We start from the raw sequence: 21,006 nt of genomic DNA, 5'->3' as shown, positions 1-21,006 counted from the left end.
AAAGGGCAAAATCATCCTCTTAGCCTCCCCTTTGTCTGCAGCTCTGAGTTAGAATCCATCTCTGCTTTTCCTTCAGATCTGGCTGTTGGAAATATGGATGTGGGACAACTAGAGATCCATGCTCCCTTTGCATATGGTCTATGTTTAGCCTACAGAAAGTCTTGTATCTTTTTGGTTCAAGATCCCCCTGTTGCAGTTAGCTAATGCTAACCGACTCCCCAGATTCTCCTCACTGTACATTGAAACAGGGCTCCTGCAACAGAATGAGCTCCTTCCTTCCTTTTTCCCCAGCTGCTCTCAAACAGGTTAGCTCAGCCATCCAAGCCAGCCATATTCCATACTTCATTTCAGAACTAACTGCAGAGTGCAAGGACAAGAAAAAGCAGCAAGTGGTATGACAATCCAGAATAAAGGCCACCAATCAACTGTCTCCCCCCCCCAGCATGAATCTCCATCACTTGAGTCAGAGGATGCCACTAGGGTTCCATCACTCAGGCACACCCATACCTCTGAACCTTCAGCCCTGCCAATGTGTAAACACCAACAGGGAAAGATACAGGACTGAAAGATGGACAAAGAAACACCCATGTTTTGTTGCATATTGCACTAACTGATAGTTTGTGTTTTTTTAAAAAAAAAAAACTGTTTAATGCATGTTTCTCATTCTGTAAATTAAATAAATCAGCTTAAAAAAAAGACCTAGAAAAGAGTCCCAGTATATTCAACCAAAAGCCTGCTCTTCTGCCCCTAGTTGGGGCATCATCATTTGAATCCAGGACTTCCAGCCAGGCAGCACAAACTTGCTGCCAAACAAGCTACAGGAGTAACTTACTTTTCTTGTAGATGAGCCATCACAGGACCAGTGGGTTACAGAACTACCTGGTAGACAGCAACCATAGGTTGGGATCAGGACTCCTTGGTTCTATTCCTGGCTCAGAGAAGAAAACATTGAGCAGCAGTTACAGAGTGGGTAGGCAAAGACATGAACTTGACATGCTTATTTTGAAAGGAGGTGGGGCTGAGTGGCTAAGACTTGAGCCTGTCATTAGAGACTTGGGTGAGATTCTCAGCTTTGCACAAAATATCATTACTCAGCTTCTCAAACTTGTGCAATAGGGGAAAGGACACTTGCCAGCCTGTTAGGATAACTGTCTGGAGTCATAAGTGCAGACTTCTGCTGGGTCTGGGGAGGGGGTCCTTGACCCCCCCATTTCAACCCCTTCCCCAAGTCCCCACCCCAACTCTGCCCCCATTCCAACCCCTTCCCCAAATCTTGGCCCCTTCCCCACCTCCTCCCCCGAGCGCACCTCATTGCCACTCCTCCCCCTCCCTCCCAGAGCTTGTTATGCCACAAAACACCAGTTTTGTGGCAGCAAATGCTGGGAGGAGAAGCAGGGACATGGAGCACTCAGGGGAGGAGGCGGCGGCAAAGGTGACGCAGGTGGGAGCTTGGCTGCTAGTGGGTGCAGTGCACCCACCAATTTTTCCCCATGAGTGCTCCAGCTCTGGAGCACCCAGAGTCGGCACCTATGTCTGGAGTTGCTCACAACTGAGAGTGAGCAACAGGGCTGACTTACCTCTCATAAGCACCCCCTTAAGTGCACGTGCCTGCACTCTCCCTCTTTCAGTTGGTCCCTGCTCTGGGATAGAGCAGTGCCCCACAGCTCCCTCCCTGAAGACAATGTCTTTCACCCTCTTGAGCTTTGACTGCAGCTCTCCAGCTAGGCCACTATAGTTCAGTTCCCTTTCTGGGATGCCTCAATATCCAGACCACTGCTCCCACAGCTAATGGGGGGTACCCAGCCCACCCACTACTCCAGATCCCAGCCCCAGGACCCTGTAAATAGTTAAAGGGACACAACAGATGACTGCTATGTCCCCATAGCCCTACACCATCTTCACCCATACCTCAGGGCCCTGTCCAAGCAACTAGCAAAGGGCAAGCACACATGCTCTCCCCCAGCCACACTACTACAGTTCCAGCAAGTAACAATGTCTGGTGGCCCTGCAACTCTTCTTATACTAGGCTGCTGGGCTCCGATTGGCTGTGTGGGACACAGCCACTCTAGGCATCTTGAAGGACCCTCTCCACTGCCCTTTTTTGGGGGCAGGGCATGGCAGGGCCACGAGGCCTCCAGAAGGGGGCATCAGAGGGTCTGCATAACCCCATCACAGAGTGCCTCTCAGGGCAGACTATCAGAAAAACAGGCAGACACCCCAAACTAGTGGTGTGTTCTATAATTAGATTTCACCAAGCCAGTGACAAATGTGAATTCCTGGGTCACTATACCAATCTTACCATGGAGTCACAGACAGACCCCTTAGACTCTCCAGTCTATCTTGCCACCCAGACAAACTGGACTTTGGGAATAAAGGTCCCTAGCCCTGCCCCCCCCCCCCAAAAAAAATCACACCACATCAGGTTGCTTCCAGTCCCAAAGGACAAGCCACTTACCTCAGATCCATTGGTACACCAGATCTTACACCAAAGACAATGCTGGTAGCGAATTCTATTGTAAACTATCGGTTTATTAGCCAAGAGGAAAAAAAAAAAAAGGAGAGTTATTGTGAGGTTAAAGCAGATAAAAAAAAATTACTAACAAGTGAATCACAGTTTGTACGTCTAAATGGAAGCAGTGATGTAATAAACTGCCAGTTTCCCAAAAGTGTTTTCAGGGTACCCAGATTGTCTTGGGGGATCTTGGCTTTGCATCTGGTATCCTCCTCCGTAAGAGTTCAAACAGTCAGAGACACAGGATCTTTCTTTGACTATATATTTATAGCTTCTTCCAACAGAAAACAAGCTGACAGTCTCTCTACTCACATGGGCTTTTGCTGTGATGATGGTGAGTGAGGAATGCACTTGACCTTGATCATCACACACAATGACCACTTGCTTTGAAATTAGCATTTTCTGTTAAAGTTCTTCATTTGCATTCCAAAGGGTTTCTTTCTCCTTTGATGAGTTATTTAGTTACAGGGGTATACACAATGTAAATGTGTGCAATTATATTATAATGGGATATAAATAAGTGAAAACAATGCAAACAGCATCCCATTCGTGTTCATGAAGTTTAAATACCCAATACAGTGTCTAACCATTACTTGATCTATACTAATATAGAAGCAAATTTGCCTGAAGCTCTGGCATGAGCTGGCACCAGGCCTGTCAGCATCACAATGGTATGAAGCCTTCTTTAACAAGAAGGCTACACAGAAATGTAAACAGCTCATAAGGGTGACATTTGAATGTGTGACCTCCTGGCTCCCAGCTCAGTGCACTTTCCCCAGAAGTCCAGCCTACTACCTTTGCCAGCAACCAACCTCTCTCATAACCAGCTCAGAGCTGTTAGTTATTTACAGCTGGGTGTGCAACCCTGCATAAGTCAGCCCACATTAGATCTTGGGCCCACTTATGTGCAATTTGTGTGTGGAGAAATTGTGCTCAGAGGGACAACAGTGTCCCCTGTCATCAGCGATGCTAGTGGCCTAGCTAGAGAGCTGCTGCAGCTAGGCAGTAGGGCATGGAAAGATGGTAAGTAACTCAACTGGTACATAAGTGGGCAAGTAAATAACTCAGCTGGTGGCTAACTCACAGCCTTTGAGGGGACTGCTGTGCATGCAGCAGCAGGATCAGGTCCTGTGGTTTCTTTCTTGATGTCAGTTTGCCCCTTCCCCTCCTTTGGAAGTAGAAAAAAAAAGGAAAGGAAACATAACACTTTTAGAAGAGTGGGCGAGAGAGAATTCTTAGTGCTTAAGAACATTTAATGGAAACCAGCTGCTGGAGTGAGACCAAAGGTTTGATCATGCTGGGGTATTGTTCCTAAGGTTACTCTGGAGCAGTGGTTCTCAACCTATTAATCATTGTGGGCCGCACGTTGAGAACCACGGCTCCCGCCGCTAAGTCCCCCCCATAAATCCATATGCCCAGCACCCCCCGCCCAGAGATCCCTCCACAGAGTGGGGCCAGGAGCGGAGCCCTGGGTGCGAGGCCAGGCAGCTGGGACCCAGACCCAGAACCCACCAAGCCTGGGGCCGGGCAGCCAGGCCCTGCCAAGTATGGGACCAGACAGCCAGACCCCGGTCATTGCTAAGTGCGGGGCCAGGCAGCTGAGACCCAGACCCCGGACCTCACTGCGTGCTGGGTAGGGCAGCTGGGACTGGATTTTTTTTTTAGTACACAGCTGCAGGATGAGAACTACTGCTCTGGAGGTACCTGCTGAGGAAAAGGGAGGAAGATGGTAGAGAGACTGTGCAGTGAAAAGGAGGAAAGGTGAAGGGGGATGTGTTCCCAGTCATTTTACCTCAGAGCTCCGAGAGGCTCCCTCCTCTCACTGTTTAAAGGAGCTGCTCTTAGAGAGGAGCCTTTTGGGACAAAATGAGATGGCGAAGGAGAACACACACAGGGTGGGGGGGGGGATGTATGCGACAGAAAGAGTGGGTGGACGGAAGGAAAGAGGGTCCCAAAGTTCAGTGCACAAGACAAAAAGCCGGGGCCTGCCCTGTGCCCCCTTCCGGTCCTCCTCAAATCCAGACAGCTGCAATTTAAATGTAACCGATACATAGACGACTGTTCACCCAAGTCAATGTTCCCTCGCTTCCCCTGATCTGTCAGGCTGTCTCTAATGTGCCCATACCGGCGGTAACTGCCAAATCCCTGGAGAGTTCCAAGATAGCCAACACATGAACAAACATACAAATGAGAGCGCTGTGGCTGCAAACCTTTGGTGAAACTATATAGTGGGAAGAGGAGGCTAGTGGGGCAGATGGAACTGGGTGGGAGAATAGAGAGCGCTTTAAATTAGTTCTTCCTCACTTATTCTTCAAGTCCTACTAGTGCCAGGCAATGCCAAGGCCTTGCAACCCCATCACCTTGAAATCCAGGAGAGAGACTGGGAAATCCATTCCCCTACTGCTGTGCCAACTCTACCTCCTGTGCAATGAGGCCTTGCACCCATCAAATCATTGGTCTCTCCCTGTGCTTTCACCAGACCTTACTTGGCATGCTTTGGAGTACAGATCACAACCTCCATTGGTGCCTTTGACCTGAGGTCATATCTCAGATGCTTCCTCTCTTAGGTGCACTTGCCTTTATTGACTCCCAATTCGCAGCTTTGGAAACAAAGGTCTGGACATGGTAGTCAGGCAAACCTTATGAGTTTTGTGCCCAAGAACAGAAATGCAATCTGTCAATACACCAAGTATATGGAAATTCAGATACCCAACTATCCCTTTCAGAGTTTAAAAAAAGTTCAACAGAAGAGATGCTCCAAATCAAGAAAGGGTAAAGTACCGTGGGGTATATGTAGCTATGAAACTGTAATGATGTATTAGGACTGCTTGAAATTTAGGGAGATTTTCTCCTTCCATTCGATTCTTTAGAATGGTGGTTTTCAACCTGTGGTCCATGGACCACTGGGGGTCCACAGGCTATGTTTAAGATTGCCGAAGGGTTCCTCCATTTGAAACTTTTTAGGGGTCTGCAAATGAAAAAAGCTTGCAAACCACTGCTTTAAATGAAACACACCTTTCAACTAGAAATTTGGTTTGGTCTATAGTGCTTGTATGTCATCTCTCCTAGTCCCTGTGGAAGACAAATATTTAAGAGAGATGTCTTGCCAACCCCCCCAAACATTCAAAAATCATGAGCCAGGCACCCTCAAAACCATGAGATTGGCTTAAACATCATTAGATATTAAAAATTAATAAATCTGGGGGTCTTTTTGCCTTCTGGTGTTTGAGCTACTAGATTTTCTGATTTCTAAGTGTACAAATACATAATAAGCGGTAGTCTCTTCCCTGAGGCGTTTACCCTATAACTAGACAAGAGTGAGAGGGGATGTAGAGAGTTGAAGGGTGGTGCTAGAGGTAGGAATAGAACCCATGGGTTTTTGATTACTAGGCCACTGCCTTACTCACTGAGCCAGGCTGCCTAGTGAAATACCAGTCTTGCCTTATCTACAGTAATTTTTTCACTGTTTGCTGCCATCAGTGAAGTTGCAGCACTGCAAGAGTGGGAAATTTAAAGAAAACCTCAGTCTATATGTGGGTGGCTACGTTTCCTCATAGCAGTTGACCAAAACTATAGAATGGGTGGTATATTTGGGCACCAAAATCTAGAAGAGAGAAGTCTAAAAAGCATGAGTCTTAGAAGCAGGAATGCTGTGGTGGGCTCTAGTGTGGATATGATTTTCTGTTCAATCTCCTCATTATAGCTCAGAGGATAGTAAATTATGATGGAAACAATTAACTACTGGTCTAATATTTCTTAGTGGTGCTCCTGAAGTTGGAAAGAGTGCTGCATAGTGGAGTTATGTAAGGCCAATTAGGGGTGAAGGGATTTTTGTAAGCATGAAGCTAATGTGAAATAAATTGTGTCTTGAGCCCTGCCCAACAACCCCCTTTCCCAGCAATAATAAAACACCTTTTTTTTCAGTTTGTCACCTTGTGAAGAAGATGGCATGCTGCTTCAAACACAGCCATGGGTCAAAACTTACCCCCGGCTTGGGCTTGGGCTTGGGCTTGGGCTTGATCCACAAAATCCAACCCAAGCCTTCTCCCCATACTTGGTTGTTCTTCCTAGATGACTGCTCAGCCTACACTCTAGGTCTTCTGTAGATAGCCCATTGCTTATATATGGATGGGGTAATGAGTCATCTCAAATAGAATCAGCAGAGCCCACTTAGCATTTCCAACAGGATAACCATTTGTTAAGAAGGTACTTATTTTTTCAGGAACACACTGCCAGCCTATTGCACACCTGCACAATGGTTGATAACAAATTAAAGCTATAACTGCTCAGATAATTATGATACTACAGATGTGTAACTGCATCCTTACGGGTCAAATCCTGTAGAAGTTACTGTTGTGCATATGCTTACTCCCATACAGCGTCCCATTCAAGCCAACAGGTGTCTGCATGGGGGCAAGGATACATGCTGTAATAAGTGATGGCAGGAGCAATCTCTATGGTAGCATCAGTAAGGTAGTTTGTCTAGTTAGTTAAAACAGGGAGCCAAGCCTCCTGAGTTCTATTCCCAGCTTTACCATTAACTCATGATGCGACCTTGGGCAAGTCATGTCCTTGCTTTGTGCCTCAGTTTTCCCATCTGTAAAACTAGCTGTGGTTCTGTCCCCAATCTTCCTCAAGTTCAGGGCTGTGTCTCTTTAAATTCAGGCTCTTCTCTAATGTAGATAGAATGTAAGCAACAGTACTACAGTTATAAATGGGGAACGAGATTATGGGGAACTTCAGGGAATCACTTCCTTCAGGTGGGCTACTCCTTCTCTCCCTCTCGCCAGCCCTTTTATTGGTTCTTACTCCATACCCTTCACTGGGCTATCTGAGTGCCCTCTTCCCTAGCACACACCCCTCCCTTCATTCTTAGCCTTCCTGTCTTTTAAAGAAAAAATTGTACTTGGATTTCCAAACTGCCTTCCCTCTCTCTCTCTCTCTTTGATGTTAATTGTCTCCAGTGCTGGAGAGCTCCTTGGCTGATTAAATCTGAGAGTCCTCCCTGGTTTTATTGACCCATGAATGGGGGCCTCTTCAGTGCTCACTGGAGTGCAGTATCATTGCCCCTCCTCCTCCCCCCCATTTGGTTTGATGGATTAATCCCGCTGTGTAAAGAAAAGTGGGGTGGAATGGGAAACTGAAGCAGTGGGAAAGGGGAAGGGGAGAGGGGAAGAGAGAGAAGAACTTCAGCAAATGCTCGGCTGCCCTTGCTTAAAATAACACAGTTTATTTAAGCAGGTCAGCCACACAATAGCATGAGGGAGGCTGTTACCAAGCTCATGGGACCTTGTGTGTGTTGTGTAAGAGACTGAAGTGGGTTTTAACCAAACTAGGAAAGCTGGCCTCTTCCTCCCTCCTATGTGCACTATGCACACGCACACACACTCTCCTCTCTTGCCCCATAACGGCAGTCCTTGCTTCTCGAGTGTTGGCATGATGGACACTAGGGATGACACTGCTTGTCCAGCTGTGCTGACTGAAGATCCAGACTTGGTTCTGCTGGCTTGCTGACCTGGACTCCTTGCGGAGCTGTGGGTGGGGGTGTCTTTGTTGGCACACTGTCCCTCACCCCCCTTCCCTTTGTTTGAGGCATGTGCAAGGAATTCACACCTCAAAAGGGTTTTAGCAACTCAGAAGCACTCATCCCTCAATCCCCACCCTACCCCCATTCTGATGGCATAAATGCTCACTCTGAATGGCACAAACTGTCTGCAATGTTTTCAATGTACAAAGCTTCCTGAGCATGGAGAATTTCTTGGTCTTAATATCACATGTTAGAATTTAGTGTGGAGGAAAATAAGGTGGGGGGGGGGGGAAGGAGGGGCATCAGTTAAGTACATTGCAGTCTGGCTTCACCCTGTTTCCAGCTCTGCCAAAAATATCTCCGTCTTCGGGAGACAAAATATTCCTTGGTATTTCAGCCCTGGGCTCCCCACAATTAGCTCTGCCAATGTTCCTCACTCCTGACCCATGAACAGATTCAACTATTACAATCTTAGGTCCTTTCTGATCTGACACTGCCAACTGATCAAATCACTCCAAATTGAGTACTGGTGATTTTGTAATGCTGGGAAATGTTCACAGGTGAGCTGGGTTAGGCCACCAAATTCATTTTTCACTTGTGATACAAACCAGCTGTTGAATCAGGGTCCCCACATAGCAGACCAGAACAGTACGTGCTATTGTCCCCCAATAAAAACAACCAGCCCCTAAACCAATTCATGGGAAATCCGTGCGTAATTCCCCCCACACTTCCCCGTTTCCCTTCACTCACCAATGGCTGATTTATACAAGGACCACTACAGAATTGTACCACTCCTGATCATATTCATCTTCCCCACCAGAAAGTCAGCAACAGGAAATGAACAGACTCTCCCTCGGGAGACTTATGTAATTTTCCAGTCTCTCTCTCTCTCTCTTTCTCTGGCTTCAGAGTGAGCACGTTGCTGTTGGCACCACCTTGCCTGCTTCCTGGCACAGTTATTCAGTCAGCCTGCCTGACGTTTCAAGGCTTACTTGCCCTTTCCAGAGAATGGAAGCAAAGAGGGGGAGACAGGCTCCCTTGGAATGAATTGGCAGCCAGCATGTTTCCAAACAGTGAGAAAGAGAAATCTGCCTCTCCAGACTCACCAAAGCTGCCACCATAGCGAATCTGGGCCAGACAAATCTTAAACTTACCGCCATGCTGCTGGACACGCATGCTTTTTGGGGGATAAAATGGAACAACGAGAAGGGGGCAGAAGGTGCTGGCATTTTCTTTTAAGTCTGTGTTTTTGCAAAAGAGCACCACATAGGCATCGCATAAATTCCTGCTCTGTGTGTGCTGCTTATTTTAATATGTGGAATTCAACCAGTGTGATTAGGAGTAGCTGCAAATGGCCATTTCTTTGCAGAAAGTGCGTATTCCTCCCAGTCCACCTGTCTGCCTGTGCCTCTTTGTATGTGTGTGAAAGAGAGCATGGGGAACCGTGTGTGTGTCTGCGAGAGAGAGAGAGAGAGAGAGAGAGAGAGATCGATTTTACACTGTGTTAGAGAGATTACAGTGTGTGAGCATGGGGGAGAGTGTGTGTGTGTGTGTGTGTGTGTTTGTATACGTGAATGGACTGAGTGAGTATCACTGGACTATGTATGTATATAGATGAGTGTGTTGCTGTGTTCAGTCGTGTGTGCACAGTGAAGACAATTAAGGAGGCCTTGCTATAAAGGCAGTGGACGGGGATTCAGGAGTTCTGAGTTTACTTCCTGTGTGACTTTGGGCAAGTCACTTAATATCTTCAAGACACAGTAACTGTAAAATGGGGCCAATAGCACTTTCTTGCTCTCACCCATATCCCTTGGATTGTAAGGCAGGGATTGTCTCTCACAGCCGTAGCACAATGGGGCCCTGATCTTGATTAGGCCATTGAGGCAATGCTGTAATATTACTAATAAATATATGACAAGTTATTTAAATTGGACACAAATTGAGCAAAAATGGCTTCATTGCTGATCTGGAGAAAATGAAAACAGACTTACTGCCCACTCCACAGTGTAGAGTGGATCTGCAGAGCTTTATGAAGGGGATATGTTCTTTTTTGGCAAAATTCGTTACATCTATGAGTAAGGGCTTTTATCCTGCCAGGTGCCGAGCACTCTGTTCCCAGTCCAGCAAAGCACTTGAGCACATCAGTAATATCACTGACTTCACAAAGATTACTTCTGGTGAAAGGTGCTACGCAACACAAGTCAGGCACCTAGTCCAAAGGAAAGATGGCACAGGGGCCTGGAACTTGGGTTCAATTCCCACCTCAGCCACAGACCTGCTGTGAGACTATGGTTGCCAATTTTGGTGGGACGTAGGCCTGGTGGTTTCATTGCATGAGATAATGACTCCAGGACAGTCCCGGAGGGTTGGCAACCCCATGTGTGATGGTAAGCAACTCACTTTACCCTCCCTCTGCCTCATTCCTCATCTGCCCAGTGGGGATAGTGGCTCTGTACTATTCAGAGGCTAACGTCTATTATTGTCTGTGATTTGCTTGGCTACAAAAGGGATGAGGGCCAGATAAATCCTGAGGCAAAGAGGCAAAGTGATACTGAGACTATGAAATCCAGGTCAAATGTCTATTACTATTTCAAACAGGGAGACCCTGCGTTGTGGGTGAACTGACACTAACGAGATGGCCGAAAGAAAGAGCAGGGTCAGAAACCAAACAGAGATTGTGCTGTTTGTGAAGCAGGAGGAGGGTGGCCTCTCATGCATTCCCAGAAGACAGGGCATTCTGGGATGTGTGGGGAGAGCTTGGGCCTACCCCACTGGCGTGACCTCGCCCCAGCCAGCGTGTGCGTGCGAGGCCATGCCAGTGGAGACGGAATGTCATGCTCTTCAAAATAGTGTCCTCTGTCTGACACCAGACACTACCACGTCCCGATGGGGGGACAAACCACCCAAAAGGAGGACTGTTTGGTTTAAAACCGGATGAATGGCCTGCCTCAACAGGACACCATCCCGGCATGGACTGGTGCCTATCCTGTCCAGCGGTTGATGCCTCTTATATCTCACCATCACTGCCACCAAGTCCTTCTTCAGCATCAGGACTGGATCAGCTCCAGCCCTGCCTGAGGCACCTTTGCCCAAAGGTTGTTTTAAAAATCCCAGCCCTCATTTGTTTAAAAAAAAACAACAATTCCCAAACATCTTGGCTTTGAAGAACAGCCTAGAGAAAATAGAAAATAATTTCCCTTTCCTTTTAGTGTAATTCCTGGTGCGTGGGTATTAGGGACTGGAGCACACAGGGATGGGGGGAGAGGGAGAGAGTGGAAAAGTTCTCATTAACAGGGACAGCTCCCCCCATACTCACACACACAGGTTCCCAGATTTCTCTGAGCTCCCTTTCTTCCATGGAGCACATAGAATCATAGAATCATAGAATATCAGGGTTGGAAGGGACCCCAGAAGGTCATCTAGTCCAACCCCCTGCTCAAAGCAGGACCAAGTCCCAGTTAAATCATCCTAGCCAGGGCTTTGTCAAGCCTGACCTTAAAAACCTCTAAGGAAGGAGATTCTACCACCTCCCTAGGTAACGCATTCCAGTGTTTCACCACCCTCTTAGTGAAAAAGTTTTTCCTAATATCCAATCTAAACCTCCCCCATTGCAACTTGAGACCATTACTCCTCGTTCTGTCATCTGCTACCATTGAGAACAGTCTAGAGCCATCCTCTTTGAAACCCCCTTACAGGTAGTTGAAAGCAGCTATCAAATCCCCCCTCATTCTTCTCTTCTGCAGACTAAACAATCCCAGCTCCCTCAGCCTCTCCTCATAAGTCATGTGCTCTAGACCCCTAATCATTTTTGTTGCCCTTCGCTGTACTCTTTCCAATTTATCCACATCCTTCTTGTAGTGTGGGGCCCAAAACTGGACACAGTACTCCAGATGAGGCCTCACCAGTGTCGAATAGAGGGGAACGATCACGTCCCTCGATCTGCTCGCTATGCCCCTACTTATACATCCCAAAATGCCATTGGCCTTCTTGGCAACAAGGGCACACTGCTGACTCATATCCAGCTTCTCGTCCACTGTCACCCCTAGGTCCTTTTCCGCAGAACTGCTGCCGAGCCATTCGGTCCCTAGTCTGTAGCGGTGCATTGGATTCTTCCATCCTAAGTGCAGGACCCTGCACTTATCCTTATTGAACCTCATTAGATTTCTTTTGGCCCAATCTTCCAATTTGTCTAGGTCCTTCTGTATCCTATCCCTCCCCTCCAGCGTATCTACCACTCCTCCCAGTTTAGTATCATCCGCAAATTTGCTGAGAGTGCAATCCACACCATCCTCCAGATCATTTATGAAGATATTGAACAAAACGGGCCCCAGGACCGACCCCTGGGGCACTCCACTTGACACCGGCTGCCAACTAGACATGGAGCCATTGATCACTACCCGTTGAGCCCGACAATCTAGCCAGCTTTCTACCCACCTTATAGTGCATTCATCCAGCCCATACTTCCTTAACTTGCTGACAAGAATGCTGTGGGAGACCGTGTCAAAAGCTTTGCTAAAGTCAAGAAACAATACATCCACTGCTTTCCCTTCATCCACAGAACCAGTAATCTCATCATAAAAGGCGATTAGATTAGTCAGGCATGACCTTCCCTTGGTGAATCCATGCTGACTGTTCCTGATCACTTTCCTCTCCTCTAAGTGCTTCAGGATTGATTCTTTGAGGACCTGCTCCATGATTTTTCCAGGGACTGAGGTGAGGCTGACTGGCCTGTAGTTCCCAGGATCCTCCTTCTTCCCTTTTTTAAAGATGGGCACTACATTAGCCTTTTTCCAGTCATCCGGGACTTCCCCCGTTCGCCACGAGTTTTCAAAGATAATGGCCAAGGGCTCTGCAATCACAGCCGCCAATTCCCTCAGCACTCTCGGATGCAATTCGTCCGGCCCCATGGACTTGTGCACGTCCAGCTTTTCTAAATAGTCCCTAACCACCTCTATCTCTACAGAGGGCTGGCCATCTCTTCCCCATTTTGTGATGCCCAGCACAGCAGCCATCTCTTCCTCCCCTGCCTGGGTTGTAAAATAACAAGTTTCATGTTATTGCTGAACTGCAGAGGTCTGGTGCCCTGCAAAGAGAGCGGGGCAGTCTAATTAGGGAAATGAGAGCCATCCTTAAGGAGCTCTCCTGACTCAGTGGAGTTTAAAAGAGAAAGGAGAGAAAACTGGCTTGATTCACACAGCTTTCTCTTTCCCCTCCTTTCTGTCCTCCCCATAAACCTACTGCAGTTTGGTCCTTAAGTCCAGGATTCTCTCTTCACTTAAATATTCAGCTTCTTGCTCCATGTCTGATTTCACTATTGATTCCAGCTTCTTGGCTGATTTTATTTTGTGAAGGTGTGTTTGCGTCTGGCTGTTTGTGTGCGTCGGTGTACCTCACTATGCTTTTGTCCCTGTGACTCTATATATGTCAGTGGATATCTCTGGGTCTGCTTCTTTATGAGCACAGATTGATGTGTGTGTACCTGAGTGTGTCTCCTTGCACACAGACTCCTCAGTCATAGAGAAATATACCATTGTCACCATGTGGTGCTCATAAAACACATAAAGGCATTCCTCACATTTCACGAGAGGTACCAGCGTTGTTCCAATTGCCCCAGCGCCAAGCAATCAAGACAATGGCTGTGCCTACACCTGTCCAGTTGAGAGTGCTTGTGTGGAGGGATGGGAACCGCAGACACTGCAGATGCCCTTTTGTAGTGGGAACTCCCAGCTCAATCTCAGGGTGCCCATGCCCAGTCTTTAGTGACCACTTTGAAATTTGTACCCCAGCCTTGGGCATCCCATGGATCAACTGTACTGGACGTCCCTTCCCTGCATATAATGCCCTGCCCTCAGCTCAGATTCTCACCACAGGTTCTAGAATGTTCACTGCAGTCTCTCATGTTCGCCACAGTTCTTTCCAGGTTCCCACGCTGAGTTCAGCTGGACTCGTAAGTGTGCTGACCTGAACCTAGAGCTCCTCTGGAGGAGGACAAGTCAATTGCACAGATACACCTGTGAATTTCTCTCCTGCACTGATTTTATTAGCTATTCTAACTAGAGTTGAGCTTGAATTAAACATCCCTCAACTTTGGGAGAGTTCAGTTCTGGCTCCCAGATTTGCAGCTTGCGCCCAAGGGGAAGGAGGAGTTTGAAGTAGGTTCTGACGTAGGGTGACCAGATGTCCCGTTTTTAGAGGGACAGTCCCTTTTTTGGGAACTTTTTCTTATATAGGTGCCTATTACCCCCTACCCCGTGTCCCATTTCTTTACAGTTGCTATCTGGTCACCCTATTCTGAGGTGCACCACGCTCCCACTTTACTGTCAGCTGAGACCTTCTGCTGAGATCCTAGAGCTTTATGGCTCCATGGAGAAGTTACATAATGCAAAGCTGAATGGAGGGCCTTATCTTCCTGAACGCAGAGGAAGCAGAGTGCTCAAGGGTATACTAGACTGTAGCCTCCAGCTAATATTGGGATGTTATTCCCAAGTGTCTGCCAGAATCCTAGTTCAATTAAATTAGCACATGCTGAAATGCTTATGATAGGCTGTAGGGAGCTAGCTCTAAGCCAGAAGTATTGGAGGAACACAGTCTGACAGAAAGGAAATAAACAGAGAACATTTTACCCATAAAAGCTCTTTGCTTTCTCCTTGCTTCATAAATCAGCTTTCTCTGATCTCATCCAAGAAATGCCGCCAGCTCCCTGCTTCACCCTGCCTGGGAGATGGGCTCATTTTCGGGTTTGGATCTTACCTTGGGGCAATTAAAGAGATCAAATTGTTTCCACCCCCTCCTCAAAATTAGGGAGAAAACTAGTGTCTAGCATAAAGCTGCAGGCCCCGTCTAGTGAAGTGTTGAGCACCTTCCCTTCATTTAGAAGGCAATGAGAGCTGGGAGGGCTCAGCACACCTGAAAATCAGGTCATTTATTTAACTAAATACAGAGTCAGGTGTCTAACTCTAGGCATATGACTTTGAAACTGCTGGCCTAAGTAACTTGCCTAAAATTGCATAGGGCCAGATTGGCAACTCCTTATGTCCACTGCTGAGTAGTTGCTAACATGTGTCAAGCCAGTGGCTTCATTGGGGCTACTCATGTAAGTAATTGCTCACCACTGAAAGTGAAGGGTTCACAATCTGACTGATAGTGTGTCAGTGGCAGAATGAGGAGTAGAACCCAGAAGTCCTGAGACCCACTTCCCTGCGCTAATCACTAGATAGTTTCCCTAAAGCTGGTGAAAATTTTTTGAAATTTCAATGGAAAATGTTTTAATCAGTCTAATTCTCATTTCCCTTTATGGCTCGAGGAGCTCCGATCAGTGCTGAGCACCTGCAGTTTGAACTCGACGGGCACAATGTTTTTTTGTGTGTGAATTACATAGACAACCTAGAGTAGTAGCCGTGTTAGTCTGTATTCGCAAAAAGAAAAGGAGTACTTGTGGCACCTTAGAGACTAACAAATTTAATAAACCTTCAGTCCTTTCGATATGATGTCCATCTGTTTGCATTTGGAGAGCAAGATGATGTCTGTCTATATCTGTACGAGTTTTTTCATGAAGTTGACAGATTTCTACTCTATACGGCTAAATTCAGTGCCTTGCATAATGACAGGTTTCAGAGTAGTAGCCGTGTTAGTATGTATTCGCAAAAAGAAAAGGAGTACTTGTGGCACCTTAGAGACTAACAAAATTTGTTAGTCTCTAAGGTGCCACAAGTACTCCTTTTCTATAGACAACCTAGAAAGCCTGAGCCTGAGAGCCAGTTTCCCTCTCTTCTTGCCCTGGCTTGATATGACAGAGCTGGTGTGAGCCCAGTGTAAAATGATTGTGGGCACCATATCCAAACTAGTGGAGTGTCCTTTAGTTTTAAAATTGATGTCACACTCAAGTAAAAAATGTGGTTACTAAATTGAGTAGGCAAGAAAACAGGAAATATGGCACAGCTCAGAGAATCAAAGTGTCACCTCCATAGCAGAGTATAATGGTATGGGCCCAAGCGGCAAGAGTTTCATCCGGTTTTCAAACTGCTGAAAGTCTGGCTGTGTTTGGCATCCCCTTTTCGGTTCAGCCCATGATAATGAAAGCTGCCAGTCACAAAATTTAGATCCATATCCAGGCTGCGGTTCTGCAGTGGAGTCAGCAAACTATTCCATGGCTGCTATGTCCAGGCCAGGATTTAAGGAAATCCTGTGCTGTGATACTGGGCAGCACAGGCTGTGCTAGTTAGTCAGAGGGAACCACAGTGTCTGTTGGCGTCCAGAAAGTCTCGATAAAGAATCCTCTTTATATTCATGACAGCCCAGTCTTGTCTCTTCTCCACTGTGAGGGACAAATTCTTAATATTGTCAGAATGGCCAGGAGGCCGGCAGAGGAAGGAACAGATGCAGACTGGAGCAGGGGGTGGCTTGCATGGAAACAGGCACAGCTAGAGTAGGAGCAATGAGTTGAAATGACTGGCCATGGGAGTGTTCTCAGCCAGCGTTCCCAGTGACATTGAGTGGACTGGAGAGACTGCTTCCCTTAGGAGCCTGTACACCTGCCTTGGGGATCACCTGTATGCCAGGAGGGGTCTTTGCTTGTGGATTGGCTGAACCCTGGTTGAATATTGTGCCTATCATAAGACCTGCAGGTAATTGCCTCTGATGACTCATCACACTTTCTGGTTCACAAATGACTCATCAGGTTTAGGTAGGCTCAGACACAGAGATACCACATCACTTCACCCCCGCCCCCCCTTCAAAAGATGCCTACCAGGCATCTTCAGGCCTGGTTTGTCAGGGTATGACCGATAGAATTTCTGAAGTAGCTTGGGTTGTCAGCTGGCTCCCATGAGCTATTGGCTGGACTATAGCCCTTCCAAACAATGAGGTACCTGAGCTTCCCTCAGAAAACCCTGGAATCCAAAATATGTTTCAAATATGTTGGTATTCTTCTTGCATCAAGACCATGACTGGGGGAAGAGGTGGCTGAATTCATCTGGGAAAGAAGTTGTTGGTGTACTTTTTCAACAGAAAAACATGGAACACTGTTGCACCTTCATCATATTGGGTAGTTGGAGTTTGAAGGCCACTGGGTTAATCTGTTGGCTGACCCAGAATGGGCCAAGATATTGATAGTCCAGCTTTCTTGAGTGGTGGTGGACAGTGCCCAGGTGTTGCATCAAGAGCCATACCTTATCCCCAACCACAATATGAGGATGTCCTGCTGATGGAAATCAGAATATCATTTGTAATCCTTGACTGATTCAAGGTTGGCTTTCAGTTGTTGTGGATGTGGTGCAAATACTTAACCATATCCATAAAGAATTGAAAATCACCTGACCTGTGGATTGGCTGAATCCTGGTAGAATGGCGTGGGGCCTATCACCAGACCTGTTGGAAATTGCCTCTGATGACTTATCACAGTTTCTGGCTCAGGAGTGACTCATCAGGCTTAGACTTGGAGGTAGCTTGGGCCTGGTCTACACTGCAGAGTTAGGTCAACATAAGGCAGCTTATGTTCATCTAACTATGTAAGCATCTACACTAAAATGTTGCTCCCACTGCTACAACTCACCTACTACGCCGATTTAACAACTTCACCTCCGCAAGAAGCGTAGCACTTAAGTCAATGTCATTAGGTCAATGCAGTGTCAGTATAGACATTGTGTTGATTACATCAACCCTTGCTGCCTTTCAGAAACCATCCCACAATGCCCCACACTGGCAGTTAAATTGGTGCAAGCGCTACTGGTGAGGATGCACACCGCTGACACAAGAATAGTAGTGTGGATATGTAAAACCAATTCAAGTACTGCAGTTGACGTAACTTAGATCAACTTAATTTTGTAGCCTAAACTTGTCCTCTGACTTAGGCAGGCTCAGGTTCAAAGATATCACAAATATACACACATCAACACACCTAACATTTGGAGCTGTTTGGATCTAGGGTGTGGATTCAGATGCCTCTCTAACTGTGATTGTGGATGGACTCAACAGCTCTGGAAATCTTTGAAAATCTCTGAGTTAGGGATGGAGCAAACCACCATTTGCAGCCAATCTTTGAGGGGTGTAAACCCCAATGAGGGAGAGAAATTGTTTAGGTTAAATTGTTTAGATTGAGGTTGCAACTAGATAGGTAGGTTGTAGGTAGGATAGAGCTTACAGTCTATGTAAGTGGTATAAACCCCATCACAAATAGACCAAAACACTGGAGACCATTAGATTACAGGAAACATGCATTGGTTGGGCTGGGTTCATAATAGAATAGACTGCCTTTATCTTTGCCGCCTCTAAGTATTATGTCTCTGTGATTACATAAGAACAGGCCTCAAATCTCAAACCAAAATAAATCCAACCTTTCCCTTTCTCTCTGAGTCTCATTTCTTGTTCCAAAAAGTCTGGTCAACTTTTTTTTTAATTTGCTCGTCTGTTTCATATTAGTTTGTCCCCCATCCCCATGTGCTCCTTGGTTATTATCTTGGGAAGCTGAAGTACCCAGTACAAAACAAAAAAAACAAACCATTTCTTAAGCATCTGAAAAGCACTGAGAATGATCACGCTCTAGGTTAAGCCTTCAAAAGACAGTGGTGTTCACTAAAAGTTGGAAAGCAGGTGCAAGGGCCAAATTACATGCCAGAGGAAATGCTTCTCCAGCAGGTCCAAAAGTAACAATGTCAGTGTTCTGAGCCATTTCCAACCATCACTTAATAGACGGCTGTGCCTGCTGCTTGTGCTTTCTTACTTTGAGCTGCTCTGTTGCAGGACTACCACCCCCAAACACATACTCACACAGTCCTCTCTACCCCTTTTCCTATTCCTCCCCAAACAGACACACAGCACAACCCCCGTTCCTCTCCTAATCCTTGGAAAGGTCTCCCTAATTTTCTTTTGAAAACTTGGATCATTCTAAAGCCCAGGGACCCTATTTGTCTCTCACTTGATCAGGAGTATCTCCACTGAAGCCAGTGGGAACAGGAGTGGTGCAGGATACTGAGCTGGATGGACCTTCGGTCTGACCCAGTATGGCCATTCTTATGTTCTTAGGGGGAAGATCATCAGTAAGCCAGGTATAACTTCTTGACTCCATTGGTCTAGCCCTGGTGTGAGCACTGCCACTGGTATGATGTCCCTATGGATTTAAGCCAGTGGAGAATTGGTGGTGACCCACCATACCTGCTTTGTCCCCCAACACTCCCCCTATGATGGGATGGGGAGTAACTGGTGCAGGAGCTGCTGCTGCCATCTTCATGCCAATGAAGAGTTCCCCATCCCAAAGGTAATTATCCACTGACCATTTATGGCCAGAATGTGACCTGTTTGTGTCTTTGAGAATCAGCTCCTCTAAGTCTTATTTATCTATGACTGCAGAGAAGTCAATGGAGTTCCATCAGGGCTGAATTTGACCCTGTGGAGTTATACTGGTGTAAGTGAGAGAAGAACCAGGCCCTAGATATCCATAAACTCCTAGTCATCCCAGATCAAACCTCCATGAACAGAACATTAAGAGTCTGCCCCAAGAGATGCTCAACACCCTCAACTCCTACTGATGGGAGATTGCTACTCAGAGGTCAGGATATGCCCCAGTTAAGGCTGCACACTGCCTTAACTCCTCTGGCTTTTTTGTGGAGGTTCCTAGTACAGCATGAGCAGTTAGTCTCATTAACAGTGTAGAGTCTATGTCTTTTGTAGAGTGTTTGTTTAACAGGCAAATGTTTACACAGCTTGTGCGGAGGGATTTTAATAGAAAATTAAACTACTGTAGCGCCTTCATCTCTGTCCTACCCTTGCCAGGTCTCCACAGCCCCCAATTTCCCATCCCTTTCCAGGGCACTTGTAATGTCTATAAAAGTCGAGAAAGTCTGTGTTGTAAATCGGTTTCTGTCCTTTATAACCAGAGAAAAATGTGTTGCATTTAATGTTGGGTTTGAGGAATTTATTTTTATGATTGTGGCTGGCTGGCTTGAGGAATAAGTCAATACATTGTGCTTGTAAAAAAAAATTGTCTGGTCTTGTAGTATGTGTGTGTGAGAGCATATGCACACATGGGGTGTGTAAGCACGTGAGGGTGTGTTTGAATGGGGTTGAGACTGTGTGTATTTGAGGGTGTGGGTCAGGGAGTATGTGTGCATGTTTGTGATTGTATGCGTATATGAGGACATGGGGGTGGGTTTGTGCATGCTTGTCTATTTGAGTAGGGGACAGGAGCATGTGTATGAGGCTGTGCATATGTGGTGAGTGGAGTTGTAAGTGTGAATGAGACTGGTTGTGGGGAGTCCAAGGATATGCATGTAGGGGTGTACATAGATGAGCATGTGTGTATCGGGTGTACAAATGTGGGAGGAAAAGATGTACTTGTAGTTCATGAGTTTAGCTATAGATCCTGTCTGGTGATCTAAATAATTATAGGCCTGTCAGCCTGGCATCAATCCCGGACAAGATAATGGAGCAGCTAATACAAGATTCCATTAATAAATAGTTAAAAGAGGGCAATGTAATTAATGCAAATCAACATGGGTTTATGGAAAATAGATCCTGTCAAACTAACATGATATCTTTTTTGGATCCAATTACAAGTTTGGTTGATAAAGGTAATAGTATTGACATAAGATACTTAGACTTCTATGTGGCGTTTCACTTGGTTCCACATGATATTTTGATTAAAAAACTAGAATGATATCAAATTAACATGGCACACATTAAATGGATTAAAAACTGGCTAATTGTTGGGTCTCAAAACGTAACTATAAATGGGTCATTGTCATTGAGCAGGTGTGTTTCCAGTAGGACTCTGCAAGGATCAGTTTTTGGTTTTATGCTATTTAACATGTTTATCAATCACCTAGAAGGGAACATAAAATCATCATTCGTAAAGTTTGCAGATGACACAAAAAGTGGAGGAGGGGTAAATAATGAAAGAACAATTGATTCAGAGCAATCTAGATCTCTTGGAAAGTGTGCACAAGCAAATGTTATGCATTTTCATAAGACTAAA

At 46.2% G+C, this 21,006-nt stretch overlaps 1 long non-coding RNA gene across 1 annotated transcript; it reads right to left on the bottom strand.

Annotated features, from left to right (window-relative positions):
• Positions 1 to 830: 830 nt before the first annotated feature.
• On the bottom strand, positions 831 to 8,892 carry LOC119848396. Its single transcript, XR_005290248.2, has 3 exons — positions 8,790 to 8,892; positions 2,456 to 2,520; positions 831 to 928 (listed from the first exon to the last, which is right to left on the bottom strand). It is a non-coding gene; the product is annotated as an uncharacterized LOC119848396 (long non-coding RNA).
• Positions 8,893 to 21,006: the final 12,114 nt, after the last annotated feature.

The sequence above is a fragment of the Dermochelys coriacea genome, chromosome 1 (assembly GCF_009764565.3).
Source record: "Dermochelys coriacea isolate rDerCor1 chromosome 1, rDerCor1.pri.v4, whole genome shotgun sequence".
In the NCBI taxonomy this organism is placed as follows: domain Eukaryota; kingdom Metazoa; phylum Chordata; order Testudines; family Dermochelyidae; genus Dermochelys; species Dermochelys coriacea.
The sequence above is the reverse complement of the archived record's forward strand: the minus strand, read 5'-3'. Positions and strand labels throughout refer to the sequence as shown.